The 22,645-nt window shown below is 48.1% G+C and overlaps 1 pseudogene; it reads right to left on the bottom strand.

Annotated features, from left to right (window-relative positions):
* Positions 1-1,091: 1,091 nt before the first annotated feature.
* LOC137315769 (zinc finger protein 84-like) lies at positions 1,092-20,727 on the bottom strand (annotated as a pseudogene).
* Positions 20,728-22,645: the final 1,918 nt, after the last annotated feature.

Genomic DNA, 22,645 nt, shown 5'->3' with positions numbered 1-22,645 from the left:
GGGGGCTGGAGATCAATAAACCGGGCAAGCCCACGCCGCAGGGTTTATAAAGATAGAGCGCGGCTGCAGAGGCGTGTTCACCCGGATTGAAGCCGTGAGCCTTATTCCCCGATAACAGGCGTGGGTCTCCGACCGCCATTTTTGTAGAGGAAGGTCAGGACGTTTGTCAGCAGAACTGCGCAGGCGCAGCCTTCAAGGTACAGGAACAAACAGTGGGCGGGGCTTCAGGGTCCCCGTGACGAGGAACAAAGAGTGGGCGGGGCTTCAGGGTCCCAGTGACCGGGAACAAAGAGTGGGCGGGGCTTCAGTGTCCCAGTGACAGGGAGCAAAGAGTGGGCGGGGCTTCAGGATCCCAGTGACGGTGAACAAAGAGTGGGCGGGGCTTCAGGGTCCCAGTGACCAGGGACAAAGAGTGGGCGGGGCTTCAGGGTCCCAGTGACGGTGAACGAAGAGTGGGCGGGGCTTCAGGGTCCCAGTGACCGGGAACAAAGAGTGGGCGGGGCTTCAGGGTCCCAGTGCCTCATTTATTTTATTCTCACTCTGCTCACAGGGGGTTTCTCACCATTTTCTCCTCTCCTCTCCTGAAGGTCCCGACTCCCACTGGGCTCACAGATCCACAGGTGTGGTCAAGCTCCAAGACCAGTTAAGTGGCAACTCTTCACCCGTCAGTCGGGGCAGTGAGTGGCAGCAGGATATTAGACTGCAGAAGCGTCACACATTGGTTGGGAGGGGATCACACTCACCTGTTACAGCCCTCACCCCTACAGTGGAGTAATTAACAGACTGGGTTTAGTGTTTAGAGATCCCGGGCCTGTTACCGATACCTTCCCTGGATACTGAGGTTCGGAGAAGGAATCTGGGAGGTATGGGGAGCTGGGACTTGTCCATGAGAGTAACTGAAGGTATGAGAACTGAAATAATCCAGAGTGAGAAAGGAGAAAGATCCAAAAATGGAACAGTGGGTAACAGGACGTCAAATAGTCTCCTCTTACCTTGGAGAACTCAAGGACTTGACACACTGTGTGTTTGAAGCAAAGCTGATTTATTTCACATGTATTAAATATTAAATTGCAGCGTGTTACCGATCCCTTCCCTGGATACCACGGCTACATGTAATTACCATCAGCAGAAACAATCCCCAACTGCAAAAATGAACATGGTTCAGTCCTGGATTTGATTAACAGCGGCAATAGCAGCAGAATCCAACCCCTGCAGTCACTTGTGGACTCGCTGGTGTGACAGGAGGTGGGATGACTGAGTGAATCCCTTCCCACACACGGAGCAGGTGAACGGCCTCTCCCCAATGTGATGTCGCTGGTGTCAGAGCAGGTGGGATGACTAAGTGAATCCCTTCCCACATGCGGAGCAGGTGAACGGCCTCTCCCCAGTGTGAGTACGTTGGTGTTTCAGCAGATGCTTAGTGCTTTTAAAGCTCTTCTCACAGTCAGAACATTTAAAGGGTCTCTTATTGGTGTGAACAAGTTGGTGTTTACTGAGGCTGGCTGAAAAACTGAATTTGCTTCCACACACGGAGCAGGTGAACGGCCTCTCCCCAGTATGAACTCGCTGGTGTCTCAACAGGTTGGAAGCCTGAGTGAATCCCTTCCTACACACAGAGCAGAGGTACGGCCTCTCTGCAGTGTGAACTCGCTGGTGTGTCAGCAGGTGGCAAGACTGAGTGAATCGCTTCTCACACACGGAGCAGGTGAACGGCCTCTCCCCAGTGTGAACTCGCTGGTGTGTCAACAGATCCTTTGTGTTTTTAAAGCTCTTCTCACACTCAGAACATTTAATCAGTCTCTTATCAATGTGAACAAATTGGTGTTCAATCAGGTGGGATGATTTGGTGAATCTCTTCCCACACACGGAGCAGATCAACGGCCTCTACCCAGTGTGACTGCGTCGATGAGTTTCGAGCTGGGACGGGCAATTGAATCCCTTCCCACAGTCCCCACATTCCCACGGCCTCTCCCCTCTGTGAATGGTGCTTTTTCCTTCCATACTCAAAGGCCGATGATATTCAGGTCCTGATGAATAGAGTGTCTCCATCAGATCTTGACGTGATGTTTGATTTGAGTTTCCCGTCTGTAAATCCTCCCCTTCTAATGCCCTACAAAAAAGTTTACAAAAGTCATCACTGTGAATACGGGATAGAAATTCAGAACAGACAATTTTAGTTTCTATGGAACATTCTTTCATCTCTTGTTCCCCCAAAGCTGTAAATCCCCGTCCCACAAACTCTCCCTCCTCCCTCTGCTGAAATCCAAACCCATCGCACCATCTCCATCATTCCTTACTCCATATCCAGTTTTCTCACTCCCACTTCTATGGCTGGGTTCAGTTCTACTCTCACTGGTTCCCCTCTCTCTCCTCCCCTGAAGGTGTTGACTCTGAATGGGTTCAATTCTACACTCACTGGTTCCCCTCTCTCTCCTCCCCTGAAGGTGCTGACTCTGACTGGGTTCAGTTCTACACTCACTGGTTCCCCTCTCTCTCCTCCCCTGAAGGTGCTGACTCTGACTGGGTTCAGTTCTACACTCACTGGTTCCCCTCCCTCTCTCCTCCCCTGAAGGTGCTGACTCTGGCTGGGTTAAGTTCTATAATGACTGGTTTCTCCTCCTGAAGAGATGAGGTCAGTAACGGTCTGAGAATTGATGATCTTCAGTGGTGGGGACATGGTCGAGGGGGCAGTAGCAGGAGTTGTCTCTCTTTAAGGAAAGGGTTAATCAGACTGGCAACAGAGTTTTGCAAACTGCCTTGAAGTGAACTGATGAAAAGCGCTGATATAATATTGCTGATGATTTGTCTTTATATTGTTGTTATGTTGATTTTTAACCTGCGCGTTAAATAGGTAAGTATGATTCTCTAACACCCCCTGACTCGTCTCCATTTCTCTTCGTTTATGGACGATCACTGACCCATGATTTTTCCTTCATTTACTGAAGCTGCCTGCTCCAGCATGAATTCTCCTTCATTTACAAATGTCCTTGACACATTATTATTTTTCTTTCATTTACAGACGTTGCCTGATGGATCATGATTTCACCTTCACTTGCAGACACTCCCAGATCATCACCATTTCACTTTTATTTCCAGACACTCCCTGACCCGTCACTTTTTCTCCTTTATTTACAGACGCTCCCTTACCTTCACCATTTCTCCTTCATTTACAGACACTCCCTGAACGTCACCTTTTATCCTTCATTTACAAACGCTCCCTGACCCTCGTTATTTTTCTTTCGTTTATAGACGCTCCCAGACTGTCCCGCAGTTTGGCGCATGCGCGGGGCCCATGGGCCGCTCGTTGCGTTTCCGCTTGAGCGAAACCGGGAACCGGCGGATCAATAACGGGGGGAAAGGGGGGAGAATGGAGGGGGGGTAGTGGAGGGCGGGTAGTGGAGGGGGGATAATGGAGGGCGGGTAGTGGAGGGGGGATAATGGAGGGCGGGTAGTGGAGGGGGGATAATGGAGGGTGGAGAATGGAGGGCGGGTAGTGGAGGGGGGATAATGGAGGGCGGGTAGTGGAGGGGGGATAATGGAGGGGGGATAATGGAGGGGGGGGGTAATGCCGCCTGTTTTCTCTCGGGTCCTGGGCCCTACACTCGGTGTTTCTGGGCCCTGCGATCCCCGCCCTTTATTAACCCGCTCTCTCCAGCTCTTTCCCCTCCGCCTCTCCCTCAGTCGCCGCCCGCCCGCCGCGCATGCTCACCTCACACTGCCCGGGTGATTGACGGGAGCTCCGGGCCAATAGGAAGAGCGGGGGTGGGGCTGGAGCACCTTGCGTGCGAAGGGTCCTCCAACCAATGGGAGTGAGTGAGGGGCGGGACTTGCGGCACCGAGTGGGCGGGGCTGAGCCCGGATCTCCCTCATTGGCTGAAACTCTGCAACATTTTTGAACCTGATTGATCTCAAACTCCAGGAGAAAACTGGACCTTTCTGTTGTGGCTTCAAACAGATGGAACCCTGTGGGGCGGAGCAAAGATTTCAACATTAGTTAGTAAAATGGATCAATTCAGGACAGAGAGCACGGAGTAATGGGGGAATAACACAGTGTAATTCATAAATAAAAAAAACAGAACATAATGCAATTGGTGTTAACAGGTGGGAAAACATTCATCAGGCTTTAACAGGGAGAGTAACATTCATCAGACTTTTTAAAGGGACAGTAACAGTCAACCGGCTTCTGAAAGAGACAGTACACTGAAAACAAAAAACATCTGTAAAACAGAATTAAAGAGAAAGGATCTTCCCCCTTGTCCTTCTTTATTCCGTCAGACCTTACAATGACCTTCCCTCCATCATAAGGTCAGAAGTGGGGATGTTCGTTGAAGATTGCACAGTGTTCAGTTCGATTCGCAACCTCTCAGATTAAGAAGCAGTCCGAGCCCGCATGCAGCAAGAGCTGGAGAACATCCAGGCTTGGGCTGATAAGAGGCAAGTAACATTGGCGTCAGACAAGTGCCAGGCAATGACCATCTCCAAAAAGAGAAAGTCTAACTATCTCGCCTTGACATTCAACAGGATTACAATCGCCGAACCCCCCCACCATCAACATCCTGGGGGTCACCATTGACCAGAAACTTAACTGGACCAGCCATATAAATACTGTGGCTACAAAGCAGATCAGAGGCTGGGTATTCTGCGGCGAATGACTCACCTCCTGACTCCCCAAAGTCTTTCCACCATCTACAAGGCACAGGTCAAGAATGCGATGGAATACTCTCCACTTGCCTGGATTAGTGTAGCTCGAACAACGCTCCAGAAGCTTGACACCACACAGGACAAAGCAGCCCGCTTGAATGGCACCCCATCCACCACCCTAAATGTTCACTCCCTCCCCCACAGACGCACAGTGGCTGCAGTGTGTACCATCTACACAATGCACTCGCCAAGGCTTCTTCAACAGCACCTCCCAAACCCATGACCTCTGCCATCACAACCCTACACACCCGCTCTAACCACTAACCACAGCACTGTGGGAGAACCTTCACCACACGGACTGCAGCGGTTAAAGAAGGCGGCTCACCACCACCTTCTCAAGTGCAATTAGGGATGGGCAATAAATGCTGGCCTTAACAGCAGCCCTGAGCTCTGGAATTCTCTTCCCAAACGGCTCTGTCTCTCTCTCCTCCTTGAGGACGCTCTTTCAAATCTTTCTCTATGTCCAAGCTCAATCCTGACCACCAAACCTAACCACGAACCCCAATCCTGACCACCATCCCGAGCTACTAACCCCAATCCTCAATCCTACCCACCAGCACGAACCACTAACCCCAATCCTCAATCCTGACCACCAGCCCGAACCACTAACCTCAATCCTCAATCCTCACCACCAGCCCGAACCACAAACCCCAATCCTCAATCCTACCACCGGCTCTAAACCACTAACCCGAATCCACAATATTGACCACCATCCCTAACCACAAACCCCAATCCTCAATCCTACCCATCAGCCCGAACGACTACTCTAACCCCAATCCTCAATCCTGACCAGCAGTTCGAGTGAGGGAGCACGGAGTAGCAGCGATCAACAGAGTCTGGTTTCGACAGAGTCAAATATTGGGAATTTTGTGAGTGAGGGGATTTTTATGGTTTGATCTTTATCTAAAATTTGACTAAGTTTGGCATCAAGCATTTCACTCAAATTTGATCTGAACTTGCAGTTTTCAGTTAGTGGTAAACAAGCAGCCTGAACTGCCAATTGGTCACCGAGTTAATTAGATGACTGGTTAGAACTGGTAATCTACTGTCAGCTGGGGCTGACTTTTTTTTTAAATTAGGCCCCCCTTTTATAAGGGGGGTGCGGTGTGGGGTGTGCTTAAATACTAAAAACCAAATAAACCAAAACCAAGTGTTCAAATTAAAATTTTATTATCCTCGTCCAGGATGCACTCCAGCCCCTGCGGTGCCCACCGGCCGCGGAAAGCCTCGAGCGTACCGGCAGACACCGCGTCCTCCATCTCCAGGGCCACCCGGGCGCGGAGCATTCCGCGGAAGAGAGGCAGACAGGCCGAGCGACCGCCCCCACGGACCACGATCATCCTAGACCTGTGGATGGCCACCTTGGACAGGCCCAGGAGCAGGCCCACGAGAACGTCCACCGACCTGCCCGCCCCCCTCCTCACCGGGCGGCCAAAGATCAGGAGCGTGGGACTGAAGTGCAGCCAGAACTTGAGGAGCAGCCCCTTCAAATAATGGAACAGGGGCTGCAGTCTCGCACACCCAGTGTACAGATGGAACACGGACTCCTCCAGGCCGCAGAAATCACAAGCGGCCTGGGTGTCCGTGAAATGGCGTAACCGCCGGTTGCACGCGACTGCTCCGTGCGCCACCCTCCACCCCAGATCCCCAAAGTCAGCTGGGGCTGACTCAAGTGATTGGCATTCTGGAGAGCATAAATTCAGAAGGGTTTTACGAACGCACGGAGTAACAGCTATAGACGGAGTGTGGTTTCGATAGAGTCTATAAATTGGGGATTCGGTGCAGTCAGGGGTGAGCTGCATTTGATTAGTCAGCGGAGAGGAGCGTACCGGGGGGAGGGGGACCGAGAGCGGGTCACTGCAACAATAAAACCAAACTGCAGTGTAACGTCACAAGTCGACAGGCAGGTGGTTGGTGGTGATTATCTCTTCTGTTTTCTTCTTTTGTCGGAATGTGGGCTCAGTAACTTATTGCGTAAAACTAAATTTAAAAGAAAATAAACTTAATTTGATAAATTAAACAAGGGAGTTAATTTATCTGCAGAGTAAAGGTTACAGGGTAAAGCTCGCAGGTTGCAATGAGAAGAACGGGCTCCTCTTTCCCCCTCTTCTTGCAGTTTTCCTCCCCATTGTAGAGGTCACAGAAAGAAAGAAAGACTTGCATTAAAATGGCGCCTTTCACGATCAAAGGATGCCCGAGAGGTCAGATGGGGCCTCGGATTAATGACTCATTCGAAAGACGTGACTTCCTTCAGTGCAGCACTCCCTCAGTACTGGCACTGCGAGTGTCATCCTGGATTATGTGCTCAAGTCTCTGGAGTGGGACTTAAACCCACAACCCTCTGACTCAGAGGCGAGAGAGCTCCCCACTGAGTCCCAGCTGACACCAGTGATAATGCTTACAAGGAGTGTGCAGCAGAGAGTGCGGTGTGCTTGTGGTTTATCGCTGATAATCACTGCGGCAGCCAGTTATGGATGCAAAACAGATTAGGAGTACAGGAAGTCAAACAAGACAGGTGCATTCCGGACCAGAATGTTCCCTTTTTTGAGAATGGGGACGACGTGAGTTACCTTCCAATCTCAGGGAACAATCCCTGACTCTATTGAGCTGTTGAAGATCCAGGGAAGGGGCTCACAGAGCACCCGTCCCATCTCTTTAAACACCCTTGGGTGAATATCATCTGTACCTGGAGCACAATCTATTCTGAGATTTCCTATTTTATACAAGATGACATCCCTTTCTATTTTAATATTTCTGATGTTATTGTCGACACCACATCCCAGAGCTGGAATCTGAGCATCATCCACACGAGTGGACACTGATGTGAAATAATCATTTAACAGCTCTGTCACAGCCTGGGAATCTGTTTGAATCTGTCCTGAACTGTCCTTCAGTGATTCAAAATCTTATTAACGGTCTTCTGACTCCAGACGTAGCTGGAAAAACTTTGACTATTATTACCAAAATTGTCCACCATCATTTCCAAAGATCTTCTCTTCCCGGAGCAACTGTCAATAGTAATGACCGATCCTCCCCCCGCCCCAACGCCAGGGATGCACCGGGGATGGTCCAGGTCGTGTATTTTTAGTTATCCTGGTGTCTAACCCGCACACATTAATAAAACAGGGAATTCTGGAAACACACTGCAGGTCCTTCTTTATCTGGAGATCAAATGACAGGTGGATAATTGTACCAGCCGTTAACAGGCTCCTGTGAACTCCTCCCTCTGCTATTTTAATGCAGAATTTATCCCATTTATTTTAAATGGGTTTAACAACAGATAACAGCCAAAGAGGAATTTTAAGGAGTACTTTTTTCCTTATTGGCCCTGTTTCATTCTGTGGGATGTGCTGTCAACAGTAATATCAGAAATATTAAAATAGAAAGGGATGTCATCTTGGATAAAAGAACAAATCTCAAAATAGATTGTGCTCCAGGTCCAGATGATATCCACCCAAGGGTGTTTAAAGAGATGGGACGGGTGCTCTGTGAGCCGCTTGCCAGGATCCTCACGGTGACTTTGCTGTCAGTGAAGAGAGGCGAGAAATCCCAAAGTGCCGTTTGCCCCTCTCAGTGCGGCCCTGAAGGACTGTGTCCGGGCTGAAGTTCTGTTCCCACCGGACGATCCTCCCCCCAGATTGTCCTTTCTGAGCTCCAGTCAGGTGATGCTAAACACTCAAGTGGGAAATACAAAAATCGACAACAATGTGTTTGAAACAAAGCTGATTTATTCACCGTGTATCCAGAATATTAAACTACAGTCCAGTTATAGGGGTTATTTACATCAGCAGAAACAAACCCCAACTGTCAGAATGAACATGGTTCAGTCCTGGATGTGATTAACAGCAGAAATCACAGCAGAATCCAACCCCTGCATCACAGGTGAACTCACTGGTGTCTCAGACCATTTTAAACAGCCTCTCCAGTGTGAATACGTTGGTCTCTCTGCAGATTCCTTTTGCTTTTAAATCTCTTCTCACAGTCAGAACATTTGAAGGGTCCTTTATCAGTGTGAACAAGTCGGTGCACAGTGAGGTGGGATGAACGAGTGAATCCCTTCCCACACACGAAGCCGGTGAACGGCCTCTCCCCGATGTGAACTCGCTGGTGTGGCAGCTGGGTGGATGACTGAGTGAATCCCTTCCCACAGAGGGAGCAGGTAAACGGCCCCTCCCGAGTGTGAATGCGCTGATGAGTTTCCAGCTGGGATGGGGAATTGAATCCCTTCCCACAGTCCCCACATTTCCACGGTTTCTGCGTGGTCCGGGTGTCCTTGTGTCTCTCCAGGTTGGACGATCAGTTGAAGCCTCGTCCACACACAGAACACGTGGACGGTTTCTCCCCGCTGTGAACGGTGCGATGTTTTTTCAGGCTGTGTGACTGGTTAAAGCTCTTTCCACACTCAGTGCACTGGAACACTCTCACTCGGGTGTGTGTGTCTCGGTGATTTTCCACTCACACGGATGTTTGATCTTTTCCCACAGACACAACAGACAAACATTTCTCCTTCCACATTCAAAGGCCGATGATATTCAGGTCCTGAAGAATCGAGTGACTCGGTCAGATCTTGACGTGATGTTTGGTTTGAGTTTCCCGTCTGTAATTCCTCCCCTTCCAATACCCTGTAAAAGGAGTTTACAAAAGTCATCACTTTAAATCAGGATAGAAATTCGGAACAGACAATTCTTGTTTCTGTCGAATATTCTTCCCGCTCATTCCACCAGACTGTAAATCCCCGTCCCACACACTCTCCCTCCTCCCTGTGCTGAAATCCAAACCCATCGCACCATCTCCAAAATATTTCCTTCTCCGAGTTTTAAGCCACACCTGAAGGTGCTGACTCCGAGTGGGTCCAGTTCCACACTCACTGGTTCCCCTCTCTCTCCTCCCCTGAATGTGCTGACTCTGACTGGGTTCATTTCTACACTCACTGGTTCCCCTCCCTCCCCTCCCCTGAAGGTGCTGACTCTGACTGGGTTCAGTTCTACACTTACTGGTTCCCCTCTCTCTCCTCCCCTGAAGGTGCTGACTCTGACTGGGTTCAGTTCGACACTCACTGGTTCCACTCTCTCTCCTACCCTGAAGGTGCTGACTCTGACCGGGTTCAGTTCTGCACTCACTGGTTCCACTCTCTCTCCTACCCTGAAGGTGCTGACTCTGACTGGGTTCAGTTCGACACTCACTGTTTCCACTCTCTCTCCTCCCCTGAAGGTGCTGACTCTGACTGGGTTCAGTTCTGCACTCACTGGTTCCGCTCTCTCTATCCTCCCCAGAAGGTGCTGACTCTGACTGGGTTCAGTTCGACACTCACTGGTTCCCCTCTCTCTCTCCTCCCCTGAAGGTGCTGACTCTGACTGGGTTCAGTTCCACGCTCACTGGTTCTCCTCTCTGTCCTCCCCTGAAGGTGCTGACTCTGACTGGGTTCAGTTCGACACTCACTGGTTCCCCTCTCTCCCCTCCCCTGAAGGTGCTGACTCTGACTGGGTTCAGTTCTACACTCACTGGTTCCCCTCTCTCTCCTCCCTGAAGGTGCTGACTCTGACTGGGTTCAGTTCCACACTCACTGGTTCCCCTCTCTCTATCCTCCCCTGAAGGTGCTGACTCTGACTGGGTTCAGTTCGACACTCACTGGTTCCCCTCTCTCTCTCCTCCCCTGAAGGTGCTGACTCTGACTGGGTTCACTTCTACACTCACATGAGTTGGTCATGTAACAATTGTCAGTTCTGGGTTAATCGTCCGTAAGAAGGAGTCAGTCATTTAAGCTGAATGAAAGTAAATAAGTCGTGAATATTGAGAATAATTCAAGTAACCGGAGTTGTTGCTTTGAGTATCGGAGAATCTAAATATAGTTGTTGGAAAAAAGTAAGAATTTGCATTTATAAAGCGCCGAAGGACATCCTTTAAAGGTTTCATTCCTCCTGAATATAGTGCCCTCAAAGATCGGGAGATTAATCGTCCGGTTCAGACTCATTCTGGGCGATTCTGTGATGGTTGGAAACGTCAATGGTTATTCCTAGAGTCCAAAATCTGACCAATCAGACAATCACTGTGCTGATAACCTGGCCTGTTCCAACACCCTCATTAATAGAGTGGGGGAGGCCCTGGAATATCCTCAGCTCGGTGTATTGCCCAGTAATATCGGTACATCATTTTGTCTACTTGAAACAGGGATCGTAAACAATGCTTTTCATTTTAATATGAAATTCAAGGGGGAGGTGTAGGGGGTCTGCATGTCCTGGTGAGGGATGGAAATGTAGAGGGACTGTATGTCCTGGGGAGGGTTGGAGGTGTAGAGGGACTGTATGTCCTGGTGAGAGATGGAGGTGTTGGGGGACTGTATGTCCTGGTGAGAGATTTAGGTGGAGAGGGAGTGTATGTCCTGGTGAGGGATGGAGATGTAGAGGGACTGTATGTCCTGGGGAGGGTTGGAGGTGTAGGGGGACTGTATGTCCTGGTGAGAGATGGAGGTGGAGAGGGAATGTATGTCCTGGTGAGGGATGGAGGTGTAGAGGGACTGTATGTCCTGGTGATGGATGGAGGTGTAGAGGGACTGTATGTCCTGGTGAGGGATGGAGGTATAGAGGGACTGTATGTCCTGGTGAGGGATGGAGGTGTAGAGGGACTGTATGTCCTGGGGAGGGTTGGAGGTGTAGGGGGACTGTATGTCCTGGTGAGAGATGGAGGTGGAGAGGGACTGTATGTCCTGGTGAGGGATGGAGGTGTAGAGGGACTGTATGTCCTGGTGAGGGATGGAGGTGTAGAGGGACTGTATGTCCTGGTGAGGGATGGAGGTGTAGAGGGACTGTATGTCCTGGTGAGGGATGGAGGTGTAGAGGGACTGTATGTCCTGGGGAGGGTTGGAGGTGTAGGGGGACTGTATGTCCTGGTGAGAGATGGAGGTGGAGAGGGACTGTATGTCCTGGTGAGGGATGGAGATGTAGAGGGACTGTATGTCCTGGTGAGGGATGGAGGTGTAGAGGGACTGTATGTCCTGGTGAGGGATGGAGGTGTTGGGGGACTGTATGTCCTGGTGAGGGATGGAGGTGTAGAGGGACTGTATGTCCTGGTGAGGGATGGAGGTGTAGAGGGACTGTATGTCCTGGTGAGGGATGGAGGTGTAGAGGGACTGTATGTCCTGGGGAGGGTTGGAGGTGTAGGGGGACTGTATGTCCTGGTGAGAGATGGAGGTGGAGAGGGACTGTATGTCCTGGTGAGGGATGGAGATGTAGAGGGACTGTATGTCCTGGTGAGGGATGGAGGTGTAGAGGGACTGTATGTCCTGGTGAGGGATGGAGGTGTTGGGGGACTGTATGTCCTGGTGAGGGATGGAGGTGTAGAGGGACTGTATGTCCTGGGGAGGGTTGGAGGTGTAGGGGGACTGTATGTCCTGGTGAGAGATGGAGGTGGAGAGGGACTGTATGTCCTGGTGAGGGATGGAGGTGTAGAGGGACTGTATGTCCTGGTGAGGGATGGAGATGTAGAGGGACTGTATGTCCTGGTGAGGGATGGAGGTGTAGAGGGACTGTATGTACTGGTGAGAGATGGAGGTGTAGAGGGACTGTATGTCCTGGTGAGGGATGGAGGTGTAGAGGGACTGTATGTCCTGGGGAGGGTTGGAGGTGTAGGGGGACAGTATGTCCTGGTGAGAGATGGAGGTGGAGAGGGACTGTATGTCCTGGTGAGGGATGGAGGTGTAGAGGGAGTGTATGTCCTGGTGAGGGATGGAGGTGGAGAGGGACTGTATGTCCTGGTGAGGGATGGAGGTGTAGGGGGACTGAATGTCCTGGTGAGGGATAGAGGTGTCGAGGGACTGTATGTGCTGGTGTGAGATGGAGGTTTCGGGGGACTGTCCGTCCTGCCATATCTACGTTCTTTACCGATGAAGAATAAGGAGATGAAATGTACACTAAATGGTAAAACTTTAAAATGATTAAAGGAGCAGAGAGACTTCAGGGTTTAAGATTGTAGCGAACACTTTGTCTTATTAATTAGCAGGTTTGAGAGTCTCGCATCAGCAACTTTAATACTTTGTTAAGAAAAATGAGATGAGCAGATTCTCTGTCCTCGATCGTATCTTATATCCATCCATCAATCAGAGTAAACATCCAAGTCCCCCGTGTCCACAGTAACTTCCACCAGGTCAGCCCGCTGGATGGAACCTCTGGCGCCCTGAGCTTGATCCCCGGTGTCTCCAGTCCCGACTCTCCCCTTCCATCACTATCCCCTCACTTTTATACCCTGTCGTGACCCATCTCTGCACCTCTCTTCTTTGTCTTCTCTGATGGGTTTCGGCAGGAAAAGACAGTCGGAATTTCTCTAATCTGTGATTTACAGGAAGACACATTCCTTGTTTCACAGAAATTACTCTTCTCCAGTAATTTTCTCATTATCCCTAAACCACCCTGCCGACTGTTAATTATGTTATTTCTTATATTTACACAATTCTAGATATAAACATCACACATTCTAATTTAACCTGTTCCATTATCACTGTTTGAAACTTATCTTGTGGTTAATAACAGACAAGGTCCTGTTCTTTCTCCTCATCTGATCAGAGATTCCAACCAGCCGATTCTGGGGCATGGAATGTCTGATCTGTGTTGCCATGGTGACCTGTCTGCAGTGAAGGGCCTTTTGAGTTTCCATCTCAGACTAAACTCCTCTTTCCCAGAATGCACATTGTATCAGACATTTGATGTTAATGTATTCATGCCATGTTGTGTTAATATCTCTAAAACCCACAAGTTAAATACAGCACGAGTTCGATACGGGGCAAAGCTGTGCTGTCCCTGCCCCGGGAGTGTTTGATGGGATAGTGTGGAGGGAGATTTACTCCGTATCTAACCCGTGCTGCACCTGCCCTGTGAGTGTTTGATGGGACAGCGTAGAGTGAGCTTTACTCTGTATCTAACCCGTTCTGTCCCTGCCCGGGAGTGTTTGATGGGACAGTGTGGAGGGAGCTTTACTCTCTATCCAACCCGTGCTGTCCCTGCCCGGGAGTGTTTGATGGGACAGTGTAGAGTGAGCTTTACTCTGTATCTAACCCGTGCTGTCCCTGCCCGGGAGTGTTTGATGGGACAGTGTGGAGGGAGCTTTCCTCTCTATCCAACCCGTGCTGTCCCTGCCCGGGAGTGTTTGATGGGACAGTGTCGAGTGAGCTTTACTCTGTATCTAACCCGTGCTGTCCCTGCCCGGGAGTGTTTGATGGGACAGTGTAGAGGGAGCTTTACTCTGCATCTAAACCTGTACCTGCCCTGAGAGTGTTTGAAAGTACGGCGTAAATGGAGATTTACTCACATACCCTCTTCATTACCAAGACTGCCTACTTCCACCTCCGTAACATTGCACATCTCCAGCCCACCTCAGCTCATCTGTTGCTGAAACCCTCATCCATGCGTTTGTTACCTCTCGACTTGACGTTTCCAATGCTCTCCTGGCCGGCCTCTCATCTTCCACCCTCCATAAACTTGAGCTCATACAAAACTCTGCTGCCCGTATTCCAACTCGCACCATGTCCTGTACATCCATCACCCCTGTGCTTGCTTTGGTCGGTCTGGGAACACCTCGATTTTAAAATTCTCATCCTTGTTTCTAAATTCCTCCACGGCCTCGCCCCTCCCTATCTCTGTATCCTCCTGCAGCCCTACAACCCTCCGAGATTTCTGCCCTTCTCCGAAATCACTCCACCATTGGCGGCCGTGCCGTCAGCTGCTTCGGCCTTCAGCTTTGGAATTCCCTCCCTAAACCTCTCCGCATCTCCGTCTCTCTCTCCTCCTTTAAGACGCTCATTAAAGCTTAACTCTTTGACCAAGCTTTTGGTCACCTGTCCTCATATCTCCTTATGTGGCTCAGTGTCAAATTTTGTTTGATAATCGCTCCTATGAAACGCCTTGGGACCTTTTATTATGTTAAAGTCGCTACATAAATGCAAGTTATTTTGTTGTATATGAACTGCTGACCTGGCCTGGGAGTCCCGGATACTGACAAGAGGTGCTCGGACTGATTAAATGTCCCATTTCCAGACTCTGACATCCATCACCTCGATGAACACAAAGATTCACCTGAAGAAGGTCACACAAATCCATCAGCTTCTCCCCGGACACAGATACTGAGGGACAGGGAGTGTCCGGGACAGTGACAAGTCTTACTCAATAAGCTGTAAATTGATCCTGGACCTCTTAGAATCATAGAGTTATAGAAAATTTACGGCACAGAAGGAGGCCATTCGGCCCATCGTGTTGGCGCCGAATGAGAAACGAGCCACCCAGCCGAATCCCACTTTCCCGAGTTTGGTCCCTAGCCCTGCAGGTCACGGCTCTTCAGGTGCACATCCAGGTATTGTTTAAATGAGTGAAGGGTTTCTGCCTCTACCGCCCTCTCAGGCAGTGAGTTCCAGGACCCCACCGCCCTCTGGGTGAAAATATTTTCCTCATTTTTGCTCTAATCCTTCTACCAATCACTTTAAAACTATGCCCCCTGGTTATTGATCACTCTGCTCAGGGAAATAGGTCCTTCCGATCCACTCTACCGAGGCCCTACATAATTTTGTACCCCTCAATCAAATTACCCCTCAGCCTCCTCTGTTCCAAGGAAAACAACCTCAGACTATCCTGTCTGTCATCATAGTAAAAATTCTCCAGTCCTGGCAACATCCTTGTAAATCTCCTCTGCTCCCTCTCGAGTGCAAGTACATCCTTCCTGTAATGTGACCAGAACTGTGCGCAGTACTCAAGCTGTGGCCTAACCAGTGTTTTATACAGTTCCAGCATAACATCCCTGCTGTTTTATTCTATGCCTCAGCTAACAAAGGAAAGCATTCCATCTGCCTTCTTAACCACCGTATCGACCTCTCCTGCTACCTTGTCCAACGAAGCCAGTTGATTTTTTTGAGGAGCGAATTAATGTGGTAGATTAGGACTGTCTATATATGTTATTTATATGAACTTCCAGAAGGCGTTCGACAAGGTTCCAAATAAGAGTCTGTTGACAAAATCGAGAGTGCATGGAATTGGAGACAACCCATTGGCTTGGACAGGGAATTGGTTAGGAGGTAGGAGACAGAGAGTGGGGATAATGGGTATGGACTCAAATCAGCAGGATGTGACCAGTGGTGTCCCCAGGGATCTGTACTGGGACCGCAGCTTTTCACTATGTTCATAAATGACTTGGATGAAGGAATAGAGAGCCGTGTATCCAAGCTCGCTGACGACAGTAAGTTAGGAAGCACAATAAATATTGTAGATGGGAGCAGATAGCTGCAAAGGGACGTTGAAAGATTAAATGAATGGTCAAAACTGTGGCAGATGGAGTTCAATGTGGGAAAGTGTGAGGTCATCCACTTTCGACCTAAGAAAGATAGATCAGATTATCTAAATGGTGAGATGCTCGGGACTGCGGAAGAGCAGAGAGATTGTGGGGTCCAAGTCCAGAAATCACTAAAAGCTGAAGGATAGGTACAAAAAATAATTGAAAACACAAATGGAACTTTGAGCCTGATCAAAAAGGGCTGGAACACAAAGGGTGGAAGTTATGTTAAAGCTGTGCTGAGCTCTGGTTCGACCCCATCTGGAGACTGAATTCAGTTCTGGGCAGCGCACCTCAGGACGGATATATGGGCCTTGGAGGGGGTACAGCACAGATTCACCTGAATGATACCGGGGCTAAAAAGGTTAAATTATGAGGACAGACTGCACAGACCAGGCTTGTATTCCCTTCAGTATAGAAGATTAAGAGCAGATCTAATCGTCGTATTTAAGGTGATTAAAGGATTTGATGGGGAAGATAGAGAGAAACTATTTCCTCTGGTGGGGGAGTCCAGAACAAGGGGGCATAACCTTAAAATTAAAGGTAGACCGTTCAAGGGTGATGTCAGAAATCATTTCTTCACACAAAGGGCAGTGGAAATCTGGAACCCTCTCCTCCAAAAAGCTGTTGAGGCTGGGGATCAATTGAAAATTTCAAAACTGAGATTGATCGATTTTTGTTAGTCGAGGGTATAAAGTGTTCAAATCCAAGGCGGGTAAATGGAGTTAATATACAGATCGAACTTGATCGAATAGAATGTGGGAACACGCTCGAGGGTTTCAATGGCCGACTCCTGTTCCTCTGTTCCCAAGGAGACGGAAAATGATTCTTAAAATATGATTCTCTGGTCCTCACTCCACGGGCTGCATGTGTGCCCCGCCCGCCCGATTTGTGTGAACACATGAAACAAGAGCCTGGCGGACAGGAGCTTCATCCACCCGCCCCAGGCCGCACCAGAGGACTGAACGGGGCTAAAAATCAGCTGGAATCAAGCGGGACTGATCTCCGCGGACTTCCCCACCTCGACCGTCCCTGTTAGTCACTAAATCAGGGCGGTGAAAGATGAAAACCGGCCTCACTGTGTTTGTATCACAGAGATGAGGGGATTGGGCAGAACACCAGACCAACACCTTGTGATGATGGAAAGTCTTCTCATTATTTAATAAATTTAACAATTACAGTAAAGGGATATTTCACCACATTCTTCAACTCCTCTCTGAATTTAGTCTGGGTCACGGCATAAATACACGTGTTGGTGCAGCAACTCAGGAGCTGGAGCATAAATCCCAGTTCTTGTACAAATTCAGGTAGAGACACAAGAATAAAGTCTAACAGATACAATCGGTTCCATACAGAATACAACAGAAACACCGCCCATAACAGGATAAAATTCCCCGATATAACGAACAGTAAAATGATGGATTTCCTTCTCTTCTCCATCTCTGGGTCACTGGGACACTCCGCACTGCTGTGGGCCCGGAGTCTCCTGCGGACTCTGCTCGACACTAAAATGTGTCTGACGGTTAAAGCATTGAGCAGCAGAATCAGAACAAATGGAACAAATGGGGTTACAATATAATGAAGGAATTCAATTACTGCCCACACCTGTGAATAAATAACATAATCTGATACATAACAAAACCAGGGAGAATTACTCATCCAATATTCACCTCCAAGCATAAAGTACCAGAAAGTGTTCTTCACACAGAACAGCATACTCACTGTTCCCAGAACCACAGCCGCCGTTTTCTCGGTGCAATATTTTGTTTTCAGCTTCTGGCAACAAATGGCCACAAATCGATCAAAGGTGAAAGTGACTGTGAACCAGACAGAACAGTCTGTGACTGAGTACAGCAGGACGGCGTGGATATTACACAGTTTAAAGTTCCAAATGAACTGAAACTGAGACGAATAATGAATAGGAATTTGCATGAATATCAGATCAGTGATAACGACCAGTAGATCCGCCGCTGCCATGGACACCAGGTAACGAGTGACACATTTGGAGAGACCGCACCTTCCTCGAGACAGGATCACAATCGTTACTAAGTTCACTGTGAGGAAGAGAAAAACAGGGAATTGTGCATCAGACTGAGAGTAAAAGCAGCAGCCTGGTCGCTCATCCCTGGGAACATTCTACTAAATCTCCTCTGCACCCTCTCCAAGGCCTTGAAATCCTTCCGAAAGTGTGATGCCCATAATTGGAGACAATTGGACAGCTGAGGCCTGACCAGTGATTTATAACCAGTGGTTAGTCCATTCTTGGAGTATTGTGCACAGTTGTGATCTCCATTAATAACAATGGTTTAAAGGCACTGGAGTGAGTGCAAAACAGATTTACAATGATGATACCAGAACTGAGAGGATATACTTATCAGGAGAGGCTGAACAGGCTGGGACTCTTTTCTCTCCTTTTTTTCACTTGTGGTGGAGTGGGGGGACAAAACTCGTGGTCATAAATATAAGATAATGACCAACAAATCCAATAATCAGTTCAGGGGAGACTGAGTTACCCAGGGACTGGTTAGAATGTAGAGCTCGCTACCACAAGGAATAGTTGAGGCGAATTGAATAGATGCATTTAAGCGGAAGTTAACTAAGTACAAGAGGGAGAAAGGAATGGAAGAATATGCTGATAGGGTGAGATGAAGTAGAATGGGAGGAGGCTCGTGTGGAGCATAAACACCGGCATGGACCAGTTGGGCCGAATGGCCTGTTTGTGAGCTGTAAATTCTATGTAATTCTATGTAACCCGAGTTTAGGAATTTTTAAATTGAGGCTTCGCTCGACCTTGAGCCAATGTAGGTCAGCAAGCAGAGGGGTGATGGGTGAACGGGACTAGGTGCGAGTTTGGATGCGGGCAGCAGAGTTTTGGATGAGCTCAAGTTTATGGAGGGTGGTGGGAAGACCGGCGAGAAGAGCATTGGAATAGTCGAGTCCGGAGGTAACAAAACCGCGGATCAGGATTTCAGCAGAAGATGGGCTGAGGCTGGGGCGGAGACGGGCGATGTTCGGGAGGTGGAAGTCGGCGAGCTTGGTGATGGAGAGGACATGGGGACAGAAGCTCAGCTCAGGGTCAAATAGAACGCCTACTGGTCTGGTTCAGCCTCAGACTGTGACCAGGGAGGGGGATGGAATCAGTTGCGAATGAACGGAATTTGTGATAGGGGCCGAAGACAATGGCTTCAGTCTTTCTAATGTTTAAATGGACGAAATTTCTGCTCATCCAGGACTGGACGTTGGATTCGCAGTGAAGGGGTCGAGAGAGGCGGTGGTGAGAAACAGCTGGGTGTCAGTTCCATGTGGAATCTGACTTTGTGTTTTCGGATGATGTCGCTGAGGGGAAGCTTCAATTTGTGAAATGGGAGGAGGTCAATGATTGTTCCTTGTGGGACACCAGAGATAACGGTGCGGGGGCGGGAAGATGAATCATTACAGGAGATTCCCTCGCGAATCCTGAATTGATAGGAATGGAAGCAGGCGAGGGCAGTCCCACCCAGTTGGACAACGGACGAGAGGCGTTGGAGGTGGCTGGTGCGGACACCCGTGTCAAAGGCTGCAGACAGGCCAAGAAGGAAGAGGAGGGATAGTTTTCCACGGTCAGTCACATGGGATGTCATTTGTGACTTTGATTCGGGCCGTCTCAGTGCTGTGGCAGCGGTGGAAACCTGATTGGGGAGGTTGCTAATGCATTTGCAGGAAAGATGGGCACAGATTTTGGAAACGACAACACGTTCAAGGAGAGGAAAGGGAGGTTGGAGATGGGGCCGTAATTTACAAGGACCGAGGGATCATGGATTTTTTTTGAGGATGGGGTGATGACGGCAGATTTGAAGAGGAGACGAGAGAGAACCGTGAATAAAAGGGTTAACTTTCCCCCTTTGGACATTACATTTGGACATTGTAATTTTAAACTGCAAAGGCAGCAATGTGCAGAAACTTTGAGAAGCTTCGGTTTTCAACAACAACTGATCTGAATGAAAGCAACGATGAGTGGAAGCTTCGAAAAGCTTCGAACTGGCTTTTGGTTCTCAAAACAACTAAGAACCTTAACAGATAACAACTTGGAAAAAACAATGCTGAAACAGTTAGAAACCCCTGGGAAAGACAATTCAAGTTACTTGTTCACAGGTAACAGGAGTTTTAAGGTCTGCTGGTTATAGTTAATGACACTGATCTGTGGAAACCAGCGCTAACAGATAGGTCACCAATACACTCTGAAATATTGGACAATATCCAATAATGATTCAGCTCCAGGCAGCTGTCTTACTCTATGAACACATATTTCTGATCCGATACTAGGGTTCAGTGCAGAGAGCAGACGGCAAACTGTTCAATAAAGAGAATCGTCCACCAACATTCCTTGTGCACGAGACTCAAATAACAGGCAAATCCTAAAAAATGACCATCAGTTGAAGAAAGTCATAAAAAGAACAGACTGTTCATTGGACTGGGACCAATGAATCGGCAACTGTTCACATGTTACATGAAGGAAACAAGGTGCATTAACAGACACTGAACAAGAGGATTACACTGAATACAATTAATAACCGGGTCTAAAGAACAAGGACAGTAAATACAGTTAAATATGGTTTACAGAATTAATTGCTGAAATAATGACTTACCAGGAACACCAACAGCAGCGAGGAGCGGATAGTAAATCTTTTGTACATCAAAAATTGCCCACAGAATCCGAAGCTCAGTTGGAATATACCAGAACATGACTTCATTATCTCTGAGATCCAATGATCACTGTTTGTACTGGAGGCAAAGCTGCATCAAACACTCTGCTGTGACGCCTTGAAAACAGTCCCTATTTATGGCCCAGAGGGAACTCTCCAGTGAGACAATTAAACGACACATTGACATTAATTAAGGTCAGTGAACAAACAGGTTCGGTTAATCCCTTAACACCGTCACTCCATATTGAAAATTACAGGTAAACAAGCATTTTACTGATGTGGAGTGAAGCTACCGAAAGTTCTGAATATTACTGAAAGAAAATGACGGAAAAAAGAAAATATGAATCCCGCAGTCTTACAGTGCTGATGTGAAGAGAGAGCAGCTTCACTGACAGAGTTCAGAATATTTCTGTGATTTGAATTCAGCCGGCAATTTCAGAATGTTTCAAATACGTTTTCTGGGGTGGAGTTAACAAAAGTGCAAAAGACAACAAGGATAGATTGAAGCAGATCAAGTAATGGTCAGTAAGGAGACATGGGGGCTGATAATATAATGGTCAGTAATGATACATGGGGGCTGATAATATAATGGTCAGTAAGGATACATGGGGACTGATAATACAATGGTCAGTGATGATACATGGGGGCAGATAATACAATGGTCAGTCAGGATACATGGGGACTGATAATACAATGGTCAGTAAGGATACATGGGGACTGATAATACAATGGTCAGTTCGGGTCCAGGGGGACTGATAATACAATGGTCAGTAAGGGTACACGGGGGCTGATAATATAATGGTCAGTAAGAACACATTTGGTGTGATAATGCAATGTCCTGTACGGATACATGTGGGTGACAACTGAATGTTCCGTAAGGATTCTTGAATGCAGATAATGCAATGATCAGTAAGGAAACACGGGGTTTGCTAATGCAATGGTCAGAAAGAACACATTTGTGTGATAATGTAACGGTCAGTATGAACACAGCGGGATGATAATACAGCAGTCAGGAAGAACACCTGGTGTTTATCCGACAATGGTCAGTAAGGATACGTGGGGTGTGATACTGCCATGGTCAGTAACTGTAAATGGGGCAGATAATATACTGGTCACTAATAATGTGTAGGGGTGATAATACAACGGTCAGCACGGATACTTGAGTTGTGATAATGCAATGGTCGATAAGGATACTTGAATGCAGATGATACAATGGTCAATTATGATACTTGAGGGTTATAATACAATGGGCGGTAAGGATACATGGGGGTTGATAATATAATGATCAGTAAGTATACATGGGGTCTGATATTACAATGGTCAGTAAGTATACATGGGGTCTGATTTTACAATGGTCAGTATGCATACATGGGGGCTGATAATACAATGGTTACGAAGGATACATGGGGGCTGATAATACAATGGTTTCAAATGATGCATGGGGCCTGATAGTACAATGGTTACTAAGGATACATGGTGGCTGAAAATACAATGGCCACTAAGTGTACATGGGGACTGATAATACAATGGTCAGTAAGGATACATGAGGGCTGATAATACTATGGCCCGTAAGTAAAGATGGGGATTGATAATACAATGTTCAGTAAGGATACGTGTGGGCCGATAATACAATGGTCAGTGTGGATACATGGGGGCTGATAATATAATGGTCAGGAAGTATACATGGGAGCTGATAATATAACGGTCAGCAAGTATACATGAGGGCTGATAATGCAATGGTCAGTAAGGATACATGGGGCCTGATAATACAATATTTACCAAGGATACATGGGGGCTGATAATATCATGGTTACAAAGGATGCATGTGGCCTGAAAATATAATGGTTACGAAGGATACATGGGGCCTGATAATTCAATGGTCAGTAAGGATGCATGGGGCCTGATAGTACAATGGTTACTAAGGATACATGGGGGCCGATAATACAGTGGTCAGTATG

The sequence above is a fragment of the Heptranchias perlo genome, unplaced genomic scaffold (genome assembly GCF_035084215.1).
Source record: "Heptranchias perlo isolate sHepPer1 unplaced genomic scaffold, sHepPer1.hap1 HAP1_SCAFFOLD_56, whole genome shotgun sequence".
Classification (NCBI taxonomy): Eukaryota; Metazoa; Chordata; class Chondrichthyes; order Hexanchiformes; family Hexanchidae; genus Heptranchias; species Heptranchias perlo.
This window is presented reverse-complemented; position numbering and strand designations above follow the sequence as displayed.